Below are 13,631 nucleotides of genomic sequence, written 5' to 3'. Positions count from 1 at the left end.
GGCAGAGCAGGGATTGTACCCCAGCAACAGTATAGCTGACCAATCAGGCCCCACAAGGGGAACCAATATAACCCTGAGCACGCTATTGTTTAAGTGCCTTTTTGGGAACCTCTGTACTAGACAAGTTTCCATCAGGTCCGTGCATGTAGAATTGCTCGGAAACGCATTTCATCTGTTGACCACAAGAATAAACGCTGTGTTAATTCATCATGGAGTCAGTTGTCAGTTTATAGAAGGATTTCCCCAACAGTTTCAACGCATCGTTGTTCCCCTCCAAGGAAGTCTTTAGTAAAAGGTGAAAGACTTGTGTGTTATGAAGAGAAACCAGAGTGAGTACAGCCGTCTGCTCGAGAGCAGCAGAAAACCCTAGTCGACCCAGTCCAAACCATCGCGGTAAGCCTCACTGGGTGTCCAAACTAAAATGATAAGAGGCCACTTGGTAGACTCCTTACTGATGTTTATATCTGTACTCACAATGCCCTTTTTTAAAACGCCAGCCAATCACAAGTGTTACATGTGAATAATCAATGTGTGAGTAATCAGGAAGCTCACATAAAAGATAGTGGCAAGGTATACAAAATGTTTAACTTTACAACCTGTAAGCTGTTGGAACCTTGGTTGCCACCTTCCATCAAAATGTGAATGACAGATTTTCCAAGGCCTGGTTAGATGCTGCAGAGCAGAGTGGCGCAGCGGAAGCGTGCTGGGCCCATAACCCAGAGGTCGATGGATCGGAACCATCCTCTGCTAATTCATATACTTTGTATCATCATCAAGGCTATTTCCAGTCTGTTGATGTTTAACAAAGCATCTGTTGCTGCTAGTGTCTGAAGTGAAGTCTCTACAATGCTCATACCTGCCGCAACACTCATAAAAACTGGAGCATAATACAAGAAACAAAAACATAACAGTACAAGCACATAAATACAGTAAAATAGAAACTGTAAAACATGTACTGTTAAAGTGCTTGTTGTGCTGATATAAATCATAGTCAAAAACTGGCACACCTGTTGCATTTCTGCTGGACAACACAACGTTCACTGCAAATCTTGTAACACATTGGATGAAAAAGGTTGCTTCCAGAACTTGAGATAACACAATATTGTTCATGAAGGCACAACTGTGATGTGTCATGGGTTTGCTACCACTTTTAAAGAATGCTTTTTGTTATCAGCAGGGTTCAAACCTGCTCAGGGAGACCCCAATGGATCTCAAGTCCATCACCTTAACCACTTGGTCACAACAATCTGAATAGCTGTGCCATATCTGTTTGCACAAATGTTCATAAACTTTTCAATTGGTTAGTAGTAGTTAACAGGCAAAGTGCTGCCTGTGTCTGTGGATCCTCGTGGAAGCAGCTTGATTGATTGATATGCTCCCTTATTTGTACCATAACGGAGATCTAATATTTTATCAAATCGGGTTGGGCGAGTAACCTTTCTGGCTAATCTTCACAAATAAAGAAAGTACCCACACAATGAAAACTACTGTGATGGCTGGGAATCTAACCCATGTCAACTGCTTGGAAGGCAGCTATGTTTACCACTATACTATCATCACTGGACAGCACAATGTTCACTGAAAATCTTGTAACACATCCGGGCATTGACACTCAAAATGTGCTCTATCACTGAGCTACAGCCCGTGAAGATTTTCTGATTTTTTTTAATTTTGTGAGATCACGGAATTAGAGAAGAAACCTGGGTGGAATATGTAATGTTAATGTTGTGTATGGCTTCAAAAGCTGGTAGTGGCTGAAAATCAAACCTGGGCAAAATGCTTGCACTGCTATTGTATAAATCAAAGTTAAAAAGTAATATCACTTTTCTGAATAAGAGCTCTTCTAGCTGCCAAGCAAACACAAGTAATACTTTGAAAGGTTCCATGGTGTAATGGTTAGCACTCTGGGCTCTGAATCCAGCGATCTGAGTTCAAATCTCAGTGGAACCTGTTTTTAAGCCACAGCAAAGGTGAAAAAGATCAACCTTTCAACTTTCCACATCTAGTTTAAAGTGAGCTTACAGGTTCAAAATGGAGCTGAACACGGAGGAGGATTCCGCGGCGGTGAGAGCACCAAATCCTAGCCACTAGACCATCAGGGAGTCACGTCTATCAACTTTATCTTTGGAGATGTGAGTTTCCTTTTCACTTACTGGAATGACTCATTGTTTTAGGCGAGGAATGGCGCCTGGCTAGAGCTTCAGAAGGCAGGACATGACAGATTACACATCTGTCACATAGTCAGTTTGTAGTCTTAAATACCAAGTCTCTTGCTGTTCCTTGACTAGTTGGCCCCCCCTGCTCTGCATCGCTCCAGGTAAGTAGAAAGCAATCGGTTATGCACCTTTGCATTGCACTAAAATGTCAAAATTTGGACCTGAATCCAACAATAACATTACTTGACACTCACATACATTGGTTTTCAGGTTACAAATGTTGGTCAGGGGTTTAGTTACTGCTTGAAAAAAGTGTTTATGACCCATCAATGATGACAAAAGGATACATCCTGTCAGACCCGGCTGGCAGAATAACCCAAACGCAGACAAGGAGAAGTTCAATGAGAGTTTATTGATACTAATCCGTGCACCAGATGACCAACCAAGGTGAAACAGAGGGAAATGCTGTGACGGCAGGTGAGTGAAGACAATCCGGGGGTTAAGAGTGTTGACGGTCCGTAGCAGGATAACTGGATGTGAAGACAGAGACAGACGTTACAAAACACGAAGACAGACACGGAGCAAAACGACGACAGGCAAAAGTCAGATGAGGCGCCAAAACACATACTGAGAAGACTATCGATCCGACAGGGACTGGATGTCAGGTCATGGTATAAGAGCTGGTAGTGATGATGATGAGACACAGGTGGGTGCTGGTGATTAGGCTGAGCAGGAACAGGTGATGGTGATTAGGCTGAGCAGGAACAGGTGATGAGTGAAGGAGGCCACACCTCCCCAGGTTGCATGGTAACAGGAACCATGATGCACAGACTGAGACAACAAACATACAGACAGACAACAGGATCAGAGCGGGGGATGCCTGACACATCCGCTGTCGGGGGTTTGATTCAAAGGAAATGGTACTCTTTAAAAGGTTTGGGGTTCTAGCGTTCGGATCATCACTATTAACAACTAACCTGAAAAGAACAGGAAAATTATGAGACTGGCAACAAGTAGTGTGTTTCCTTCTCTCGCTTCTGCCAGACTAAAGACGAGAGGCTAAAACCGCACTGTGCCATCTCACTGGGAGGCGCGGCCCCCTTGTGGTGAACTTTGGCATAGAACTTACTAAATAAATTTACACCAAATGCAAGAACTAAGGCTCTTATAAAACAATATACATCACATACTTACTATTCAAAACATCCAAAATGAAACCACATAATGTGACCACACATTGCTGGGCGTCACACACTGCTATGGTATAAATCATAGTCAAAAAGTAACACACCTGTTGCCTTTCTGCTGCTTTCTGCTCTGTTGATAAACTTTTTAATTGGTTAGTAGTAGTTACCAGACACGGGCAAAGTGCAAATCGTAGTGCACTGCCTGTGTCTGTGGATCCTCGTGGAGGCAGCTTGATAGATTGATATGCTCCCTTATTTGTCACTTTTTCAGAGATCTAATATTTTATCAAATTGGGTTGGGCGAGTAACCTTTCTGGTTACTTCTTCACAAATAACCACACAATGAAAACTACTGCGATGGCTGGGAATCAACCCCAGGTCAACTGCTTGAAAGGAAGCTATGCTCACCACTATACCACCATCACTGGACAGCACAGTATTCACTGAAAGTCTTGTAACACATCTGGGCATTGACACTCAAAATGTGCTCTATCACTGAGCTACAGCCCCTGAAGATTTTCAGATTTTTTTGACTTTTTTCTGTGAGATCACGGAATAAGAGAAGAAACCGGGGTCGAATATGTAATGTTAATGTTGTATATGGCTTCAAAACCTGGTGTTGGCTGGAAATCAAACCACTGCTATGGTATAAATCAAAGTTGAAAAGTAACATCACTCAAAGAAAGCTACTGCGATGGCTGGGAATCCAACACCGGTCATTTGCTTGGTCATTAGCAATGGTCACCACTATACCACCATCACTGGACAATGCAATGTTGACTGCAAATCTTGCAACACATCTGGTCATTGAGACTGATTTTTGCATTAAGTACCATAAACACAAGGAGGTCACTACAACCCACAACACTGTGCTATACAAAAATGCTCAAATCCTTCTCACTTGTTGAGTAAAGGAGGACATGGGTAAAGTGCAGAGTTGGTAGACACTTGTTAAGTTAAACATCCACTTTATTGTTTTGTAATTCCTGCTGCATTATTTCCATTTTCAGAATAAGAGATATTCTATAGTCAGGACAACAACACTAATGGAGATGCCGGGGACTGAACCCGGGGCCTCATACATGCGAAGCATGCACTCTACCAGTGAGCTACATCCCCTGAATGATAGTTGATCTGTTGTGAGATTTGTGTGGCTTCAATATCACACATGTGGATATTATGAAAGAAACTGCCAAGCAAACACTAGCAATACTTTTAAAGGTTCCATGGTGTAATGGTTAGCACTTTGGACTCTGAATCCAGCGATCTGAGTTCAAATCTCAGTGGAACATGTTTTTAAGCCAAAGCACAGGTGAAAAAGATCAACCTTTCAACTTTCCACATCTAGTTTAAAGTGAGCTTACAGGTTCCAAATGGAGCTGAACACGAAGGAGGATTCCTCCCTAATGGCCGCTCTGCTCTGCTCTGTGCCCCCGCTGTCCGGTAATAGTTAAAGCAGATAAAAACCTAGAGAACACTCAAAAGCTTCAAGATAAAACTTTCTTAAGAAGCTTCTTCATGTTCAAGAGAAGGCCTGTTTCCAGCCAGACTATGAATTGATTCATGAAATCCCTGTTATTCACAAGTCTAGTGGTTAGAATTCCTGGTTTTCACCCAGGTGGCCCGGGTTCAACTCCCGGTATGGGAATTGGTATCTAGCCGATGAAGGTCTGCAGCAAGATCTGTAACATCTGTTTCATTGGTCCTGTATTAAATGAGAGCTTCCTGGCATATCTATGGATGTATTCATAAAATCACTGTTGTTATTATTCAACGTGTCAGTCCCATATGGTCTAGCAGTCTGGATTCTGCCTAAATAACCTTTACACACATTCTTAAGGAGTCCTCTGGAGACTACAATCCGCAGATCTGAGAAAGCTTTCAGTTAGTTTGATTTTACATTCATTTGGCCTAAGTGGTGTCCAAAAGGTCTTGGTTTCTGCTCTTAAAGACTTCTAATAGTAAGGAAAACCCTGGTTTTCACCCAGGTGGCCCTGGTTCAACTCCCGGTATGGGAATTGGTTTTTAGCTGGTGAAAGTCTGCAGAAAGATCTGTACGATCTCTGACATTGGTCCTGTATTAAATCAGAGCTGTAGTTACGTACGTAAAAAGGCAAAAAAGTGGAAGATTAACTCAAGAAGTGTTTAATAAAGATGAGCAAGTACAGCTGTATCTGTATCTGTTAACCGTATGAATTACCTGTATCGGTATCTGTTAACCATATGAATTATCTGTATCTGTATCTGGCGGGGCCAAACCCGGAAGTGGACAGGATTTAGGCTGAATCCCATTCCTCTGTCTTACCCCTACCCCTTGGCCCTTACCCCTACCCCTTGGACCTTAAAACCAAGGGGTAAGGGGTAGGGGTGAAAACATACCCCTATGAAATGGGACACCACTTGGTTACAACACCGTACAGTATTGATCACAAACTTCCAAGATGCCGTCTCTGTCTGTTGATTGTGTGGGTTTTGACAACAGTGTCATATGCATGTATATATTTATATATTTTATAGTTATTTTAAGTTCACTTTGGTGGTGCAGAGGCAGATGTTCTTATCTGTGTAGTACTTAGGTCTGTTTGCAATCTGTATACACATGTTTCATTTATACATACATATACAACCTGTCTACAGGGTGTGTTGTATATGGGTTTCAGTTATGACCGTTTTGAATGTCATTGATGTTCACAAAAACATTTTGTTGACAAAAATCTGTCTTTATTGCTGATAAATTGAACATAACAGGCAAAAACATTACATAAAATTATGTTACAGAACCATTATCAAATATTAGAACCATAACTAACATGTCACACACATAAAAAGGCACTCATGTGTGTAAAACTAAAAAAATACACACAAGACCACAAACAAACAAATTAACTACAGCTGGTCTGATATTCCAGACTAGTCTGAAGCCTGTTGGCCGGTAACCCCCCCCCTCACATATCATCAGTGTCCCGTATCAAAACAAACAACAATATACAAGTGCATGAACAAGAATTAATTACAAATTATTACAATAACACAGTACCAATGCAATAATGAATGGGTACAACATGAACACAGGACTTAGGAAACTTCTGCGTTTTCAGCCCCAAAGTGGATCAGCTGCTGTTTCCTCCTGCTTCAAGTAAGCTCGCGTCCTCCCTTGATTTTGTAATTCACTGTCTATGGTTCCAAGGGCCATACACCCCTTTTCCCTTGTTCAAAAAGTTTATTGGGACAGCACTAGGTTTCACGTGAACGCGCAAAACCAAGGGGAAGGGGTAAGATAGAGAACTGAGATTCAGCCCAAGACCTCCTGTAACACAAACTAAGCGGTATGCCCCCTTTTTAATACCTCAGAGTATCAGACAACACAACAAGCACTTTAAATGTACATGATTTACAGTTTCTACTTTACTATTTATCTATTTACAGTATTGTGCTGTAGTATATTTATTGTTTTGTGTTTATGCTGCAGTTTTTATGGGTGTTAGATCAGGTTTGAGTGCTTTAATTTCTGTTTTTATGGATGAAATAACCTAACATACTATTATGGACAACCAATGCATCTCTCAGCATTTATTTTCAGTTTGTGTTACAAGATTTGCAGTGATCGTTGCATTGTCCAGCAGAAAGGCAACAGGTGTGTTACTTTTCGACTATAATTTATACCATAGGTTTTGAAGCCATATACAACATTCCCTTTACATGTTTTACTACAGTTTCTTCTTTTATTCAGTGATATTTATATCTCCTTGCGGGAGTCATCCCAAAAGGATTAATAAAGATAAGTTTAAGTATATCTCAGAAAACAATCCAAAAAAACATGAAAATCTTCCGGTGATGTAGCTCAGTGGTCTTTTATACCTCAGGCTATCAGACAGCCCAACAAGCACTTTAAATGTACATGTTATACAGTTTCACTGTATTTATGTACTTGTACTGTAGTGTAGTATATGGCATCAAACTCCAGTTTGTTACGTATCTGTACTGTAGTGCAGTTTTTTTTTCCAGTGTTACAGCAGGTATGAGTACTGTAGTTTCCATATTTATGGATGAAAATCAACTTGTCATGCAATTGAGTTCACTCTTCAGCAGGTGGAGACTTTTCACTTCAGACACTTGTAGCAACAGATGCTTTGTTAAACATGGAAATAGACTTCATGCTGATACAAAGCATAGGAAATAGCAAAGGATGGTTTCGATCCACGGACCTCTGGGTTATGGGCCCAGCACGCTTCCGCTGCGCCACTCTGCTCTGGAAACCTGTCCCAACCAATCTGTGTTTCACATTGTGAGGGAAGGCGGCAACCAAGGTTCCAACAACTTACGGGTTGCAAAGTTAAACATTTGGTAAACCTTGCAACTATCTTTTATGTGAGCTTCCTGATTACTCACACATTTATTATTCACATGTAACACTTGTGATTGGCTGGTTTTTTAAAAACAGGGCATTGTGAGTGCCGATATAAACATCAGTAAGGAGTCTACCAAGTTGCCTCTTATCATTTTAGTTTGGAAAGCGGCACACCAAGTCAGTTTTACCGCGATGGTTTGAACTGGGTTGTCTAGGGTTTTCTGCTGCTCTCGAGCAGAAGGCTGTACTTACTCTGGTTTCTCTTCATAACACATAACACACATCTTTTTGCCTTTTACTAAAGACTTCCTTGGAAGGGAACACAGATGAGCTAAAACTTGTTTTGGTGGGCTTTGCTGTATGGCCAAGCCTTTTGTGCTGGTGAAAAACAAATATGCTGTCCTTAACTAGACTCAGTGTCCTCACACAGCTAGTGCTATATGGGGCGAGGCCAAAGAAACAGATACCAGCATGTGACTTTGCAAATCAGTGGCTCACCCTGGCCACCATCAAAGATGCCATTTGGACCTCCAGAAACTTGCTGGTTAGAAAGCACATGCAGATCCCCCTCGTGGCTGTGATCAGGATGGATGCAGTATCTAAGTAGTATGTGTTTCATGTTTGCACTTTTGTTTTTGAATGGTAAATGAACAACTGTGCTGGAATTTGTAATCAAAAACATGACTTTTCAAAAAATTAACAAACTGTTTTGAACACTTGAGGTATTTCAGTGAAGTCTTTGGTCTTGGACAGTTACCTTGCAATCTAAAACTGTATATCCTATCGTCTCTGGAACAATAGTTGGCAGTTGGAGGAGTAATGGCTCTTTACAGTGAATATGCAACAGAAGATGTTCACAAATTTTGCCCAGGTAAATGCTCAGCCCATATTCACACAGACCTAAACCTACTTACTTAATGCTGGGTACAATATTCTAAAATCAACAATGCCACAGAAAAATGACCAAGAGTGATAAAATTTTTTAGTATGTAAGTATTGGCTTTTCCCTTGCAAACGTTTTGTTCCAATAACATTAACAAGCATACCGTTAGTTACGTTCTTTGTGTTTGTCACGATTTGGGGAAGTGCTATTTGCAGGTAGTGTGGCCGAGCGGTCTAAGGCGCTGGATTAAGGCTCCAGTCTCTCTGGAGGCGTGGGTTCAAATCCCACCACTGCCATTTGCTGAAATGGTACGTACATTGGCACACTCCTTGCTGAGGATTGGCTAGACTTGAGTTTCCAGCACCTTGGAGTAGAGTTTACCAAGGAGCCTGAGCATAGTGATACTCCTGTAATGGGCAGATGCCATTCTTCTTGAAGAGGGGAGCAACCACCCTGGTCTGCCACTCCTTAGGCACTGCCACAGACCTCCACGCAATGTTGAAGAGGTATGTCAACCAAGACAGCCTCTCCTTACAATATTTCTCAACGGATTTAATCAATCGCTGGGGCTTTGCTACTGTGGAGTTCTTTAAACAGTAAAACTAAGGGTATTTTTACCACTGTAAAATTAAGTTACAGTAAGGGTATTATACTGTAAAAAACATGTACAGTTATGATACTGTAATCAGGAAGTTACAGCACGTTGCCAGTAAAATAACGCAAATTTACAAAAAAAAGTCTAACAGTGTTCAGACAAACCTCATCAAATTTCTTTCTTGTAAAAAACACAACTTCCTGGACTTTCTTTCCAATATCGTCTATAATTGTCCCTTGCTTCCAAATTCCCATTTTTCATGGGCTGAATCTCAACTAGCACTGACTCTGCAGAGAGAGCCAATCAGAGCTGATCAGCAACAGCTGTGCTACCTGCATGATGGTTTTTAACCTGGCATGTAGCACAGGAACCAGTTTCTCTTGGTGACTGGAGTGATGGCAGCTGTTAGGGTCTTTGTTGTTTGTGTGCTGACTGTTTGGATTAACAAAGGTTGTTACATTTCTTCTGTTTGAATCTTGTTCAAATATGTTTTGGAGTATAGCAAATGTAAAGAGTAGGGTAAATTACTGAAATGAAATTTAGCTAGAACAAGTTCATGATATGTGGCGTCAAACCGCACAAACATTTGATTAACAGCAGTTGCATTGTCCTTAGGCTTGAGTTTGCCAGTTGGAGGCACAAATGACAGACATGATGATGAGCTGCAGAGGAGAATGATTAGAGGTAAGACCATTAGTGACTGAATCTTTCAAGAGCTACTTACAGACGCTAACTGAATTTATTTTGTTCTACAGATGTGTCTCCCAATGATATCTCCATGAAGAGGGCCTTCGCACTTCTCCAGTCAATGGAGTCCATGTTGATCCAAGCCGCTAAAGAAGGTGAGCAAGTTCTGTGAAACCCTATTGGGAAAATGCTGCAATTGTGTTTACAGCTGAGGTTCTTTGTGGCACAATGTAGTAAATTAAGGTTAAGCTGTCTGGCTTTTGGAATGGGGATTCAACCCATGTTTAATTTAAGCTATATTGACCATACAATATGGGTATACAGCTGGCTTCTCAAATTATTCAGACATTTATATAGTCAGTCAGCCAACTTAAGCTAAGGTAGCTCTGTAGAGCGTGGAATTTCCCAAACAAAGTAAATGCAGCACATGAACATAACTGCTGTGCTAGCTTAATCTCAATTCAGATTCGGTAATGATGTAAACAAACTCCACTGGCCTAATTACCAATGAAGTCTTTTGGGGCGATAAAGTCTTGAAAGGAAGTCTTAATACTTGCTTTGCTTTTTAATAAAAAACAAAGAAGCCTTAATGGTAAATTCTTTACAGTATTAACGTCAAAAGTAGCTGGAACTTAACAATTTCTACATATTTTTCAGCACAACTGGAAACCAATGAAGTGGAAGCTGAGGCAGCTATTCAAAAACTTGCAGATGTTCAATTGCCCCTGAACGGACCCAAACGGCTCAAAACCAACCAGACGCTGGGCGACCAGGCTTCCAACCAGACGCTGGGCGACCAGGCTTCCAACCAGACGCTGGGCGACCAGGCTTCCAACCAGACGCTGGGCGACCAGGCTTCCAACCAGACGCTGGGCGACCAGGCTTCCAACCAGACGCTGGGCGACCAGGCTTCCAACCAGACGCTGGGCGACCAGGCTTCCAACCAGACGCTGGGCGACCAGGCTTCCAACCAGACGCTGGGCGACCAGGCTTCCAACCAGACGCTGGGCGACCAGGCTTCCAACCAGACGCTGGGCGACCAGGCTTCCAACCAGACGCTGGGCGACCAGGCTTCCAACCAGACGCTGGGCGACCAGGCTTCCAACCAGACGCTGGGCGACCAGGCTTCCAACCAGACGCTGGGCGACCAGGCTTCCAACCAGACGCTGGGCGACCAGGCTTCCAACCAGACGCTGGGCGACCAGGCTGCCAACCAGACGCTGGGCGACCAGGCTGCCAACCAGACGCTGGGCGACCAGGCTGCCAACCAGACGCTGGGCGACCAGGCTGCCAACCAGACGCTGGGCGACCAGGCTGCCAACCAGACGCTGGGCGACCAGGCTGCCAACCAGACGCTGGGCGACCAGGCTGCCAACCAGACGCTGGGCGACCAGGCTGCCAACCAGACGCTGGGCGACCAGGCTGCCAACCAGACGCTGGGCGACCAGGCTGCCAACCAGACGCTGGGCGACCAGGCTGCCAACCAGGCCAAAATGAGTTTCCTCAGGAGGGGGGCTGGCATCTCTAACCCAATGGATGGTGGGGGTTTGGAGTAGAGCCGCTGCTCCTTGCGATGAAAGGAGCCAGTTGAGGTAGTTAGGGAATCGGGTAAGGTTCCGGGGGGCCTCTGTAGAGAGCTGGTCCAGGCATGTCCAGCTGGGAGGACGCCTGGGGAAGACCCAGGACTAGGTGGAGAGAGTACATCTCCAACCTGGCCTGGGAACGCCTCGGGATCCCCCAGTCGGAGCTGGTTGATGTGTCTCGGCAAAGGGCAGTTTGGGGTACCCTGCTGGAGCTGCTGGACAAAGATGGATGGATGGAACCCTTTTCACTAGGTCATTATGTTTTTGCAAGACAGACTTTGCTGCAGGAGGCGCTGTAGCTTAATGGTTAAAGCGCCTGTCTTGTAAACAGGAGATCCTGGGTCCAAATCCCAGCAATGCCTGGGTGTCACTGAATGAAGTTTTTCCACATGATTGCCAATACTTAACATGTGCAACCAAGTTATTGCCTGATTTCTTAGATCACTAAAGTGACATGTGATGTTGTTTTGTACCATAATGTCACATGTGTCCATGTAAAACGGATAAAAGCTTTTTGTTGGAGGTGTTTTTGCAACTTTAGTGTGAAGATTATAAAGTTTTTATTACCATGAATTTCAGTCTTATCTTGGAAGCTTAGGGCTCCTGCACACTGCCTGCATGGCGTGAGCGTGTCAGCTGAGGTTAGAAAGCCTACCGTATTGGTCAATACTGTTAACATGGGAGGAATAAAAAGTGACATGCCACACAGCAAACGCTATGTTGACTGTTGAGGAGGACTCAAGCTTTTCATGGCTTTCCATGAGAAATGGCCAGCCTGGAGGGAGTGGTTTATGACCTTTGTGATGAGGGGACTTATGGCATGGAGGTTGGATTTTACCAGGGCTTTGGGGAAAGGATCTCTCATCTCTCAAAGACATTGCATAGATAGGACTTATGATGTTCTGGGTAGGTCTCCCTATGAACAGTGAGTCATGAGGCCTTAACGCGTCCATCTGTCAAGGACACGTCCAGCTGTTTTCATTTGCCGGAGTTTGTAGGGGTCCCCTACTGGAGCTGCTGGACGAAGGTGGATGGATGGAAGCAACCCTGTTCATTAGCTCGTTGTATTCTTGCAAGACGGGCTTCTCTGTAGAAGGCGCGGTAGCTTAGTGGTTAAAGTGCCTGCCTTGTAAACAGGAGATCTTGGGTTCAAATCCCAGCAGTGCCTGCTATGCATATGATTCATGATTCTTAACAGGTGTAACAAAGTTACCAGTTGCCTTATTTACCAGAGCACAAAAGTGACATGTGATGTTGTCTTATAACATTATATGTGGCTGAAAACAGTCTATACCAGTGGAGTGGAATGCTGGCTTTAATAGGTGCAGGTGGGCTGCACGCTGTTAGGTCAGCCATTTTGTGAATCACTGGTTTAGACTTCCACCGATGACACTCATCAAGTGTGCAGGTGATGACGGATGGCCTCGCACCCTCTCACCCATCTCACTCCGGACACAAACTATTCCAGCTTCTCTCCTCTGGTAGGCGCTACAGAGTACTTTACACCAAAACCAACAGAGTCAGGACCAATTTCTTACCACAAGCCATCACTCTGATGAAATATTTGGACCGCTCTTTGATGGCTTCTGAATGAGAGTAAATTTGTTGTTTTGTTTGTGAGTAGTACTCAAGGGGGTGCTGTGGCTTAGCTGGTTAAAGTGCCTGTCTAGTAAACAGGAGATCCAGGGTTCCAGTCCCTGCAGCACCTTGTTGTTGCAGTCATTACCTCTGTTTGCATCCCATCATCATGTCTACCCAATCCCCATGCTGCTCATTAAGCCCTGGTAGCAAATGAAAAAGGCATGTTACATTTACACAGAAACACTACATCGACACAGACTTAAGATGATACATGAAAACACATGAAATTCAGAGCAATGCAAGTTTAAGCTAGTTCATTCATCATGTTTTGTGGTCCTGTTTATAGAAACTACATCCTGTTATATCGCGTGATCATACATGAATTCACAAGATCCCGTGGGTCCTTGTGACTTCAGTGGTCCGTCATGGCCTGCAACAAATCCGGACCTGGTGGGTGTTGATGAACTGCGGATCACGGAACAGACACGAAGCGGAGTGGATCCGCAGTTGGTGGAAGTCAGGGGTAAGGCCCCCTGCACACAACTTGTTAATTGTTAATCTGGACTGGTTTGGAAATGAATCAGATCATCTAAAGGGGGTGGAAGGGGGTG

The 13,631-nt window shown here is 43.6% G+C and overlaps 5 non-coding genes and 2 pseudogenes across 5 annotated transcripts; 5 read left to right on the top strand and 2 right to left on the bottom strand.

Moving 5' to 3' along the window:
- Positions 1-212: 212 nt before the first annotated feature.
- Positions 213-333, bottom strand: LOC116681686 (uncharacterized; annotated as a pseudogene).
- A 4,057-nt stretch (positions 334-4,390) lies between these two features.
- Positions 4,391-4,462, bottom strand: trnaa-cgc (transfer RNA alanine (anticodon CGC)). The gene has a single exon. It is a non-coding gene; the product is annotated as a tRNA-Ala (tRNA).
- A 3,477-nt stretch (positions 4,463-7,939) lies between these two features.
- On the top strand, positions 7,940-8,062 carry LOC116681687 (uncharacterized; annotated as a pseudogene).
- A 726-nt stretch (positions 8,063-8,788) lies between these two features.
- Positions 8,789-8,870, top strand: trnal-aag (transfer RNA leucine (anticodon AAG)). Its single transcript has one exon. It is a non-coding gene; the product is annotated as a tRNA-Leu (tRNA).
- Positions 8,871-11,728: 2,858 nt separating this feature from the next.
- Positions 11,729-11,801, top strand: trnat-ugu (transfer RNA threonine (anticodon UGU)). Its single transcript has one exon. It is a non-coding gene; the product is annotated as a tRNA-Thr (tRNA).
- Positions 11,802-12,534: 733 nt separating this feature from the next.
- On the top strand, positions 12,535-12,607 carry trnat-ugu (transfer RNA threonine (anticodon UGU)). The gene has a single exon. It is a non-coding gene; the product is annotated as a tRNA-Thr (tRNA).
- A 466-nt stretch (positions 12,608-13,073) lies between these two features.
- On the top strand, positions 13,074-13,147 carry trnat-agu (transfer RNA threonine (anticodon AGU)). The gene has a single exon. It is a non-coding gene; the product is annotated as a tRNA-Thr (tRNA).
- Positions 13,148-13,631: the final 484 nt, after the last annotated feature.

The sequence above is a fragment of the Etheostoma spectabile genome, unplaced genomic scaffold, assembly GCF_008692095.1.
Source record: "Etheostoma spectabile isolate EspeVRDwgs_2016 unplaced genomic scaffold, UIUC_Espe_1.0 scaffold00018675, whole genome shotgun sequence".
Taxonomy (NCBI): domain Eukaryota; kingdom Metazoa; phylum Chordata; class Actinopteri; order Perciformes; family Percidae; genus Etheostoma; species Etheostoma spectabile.
The sequence above is the reverse complement of the archived record's forward strand: the minus strand, read 5'-3'. Positions and strand labels throughout refer to the sequence as shown.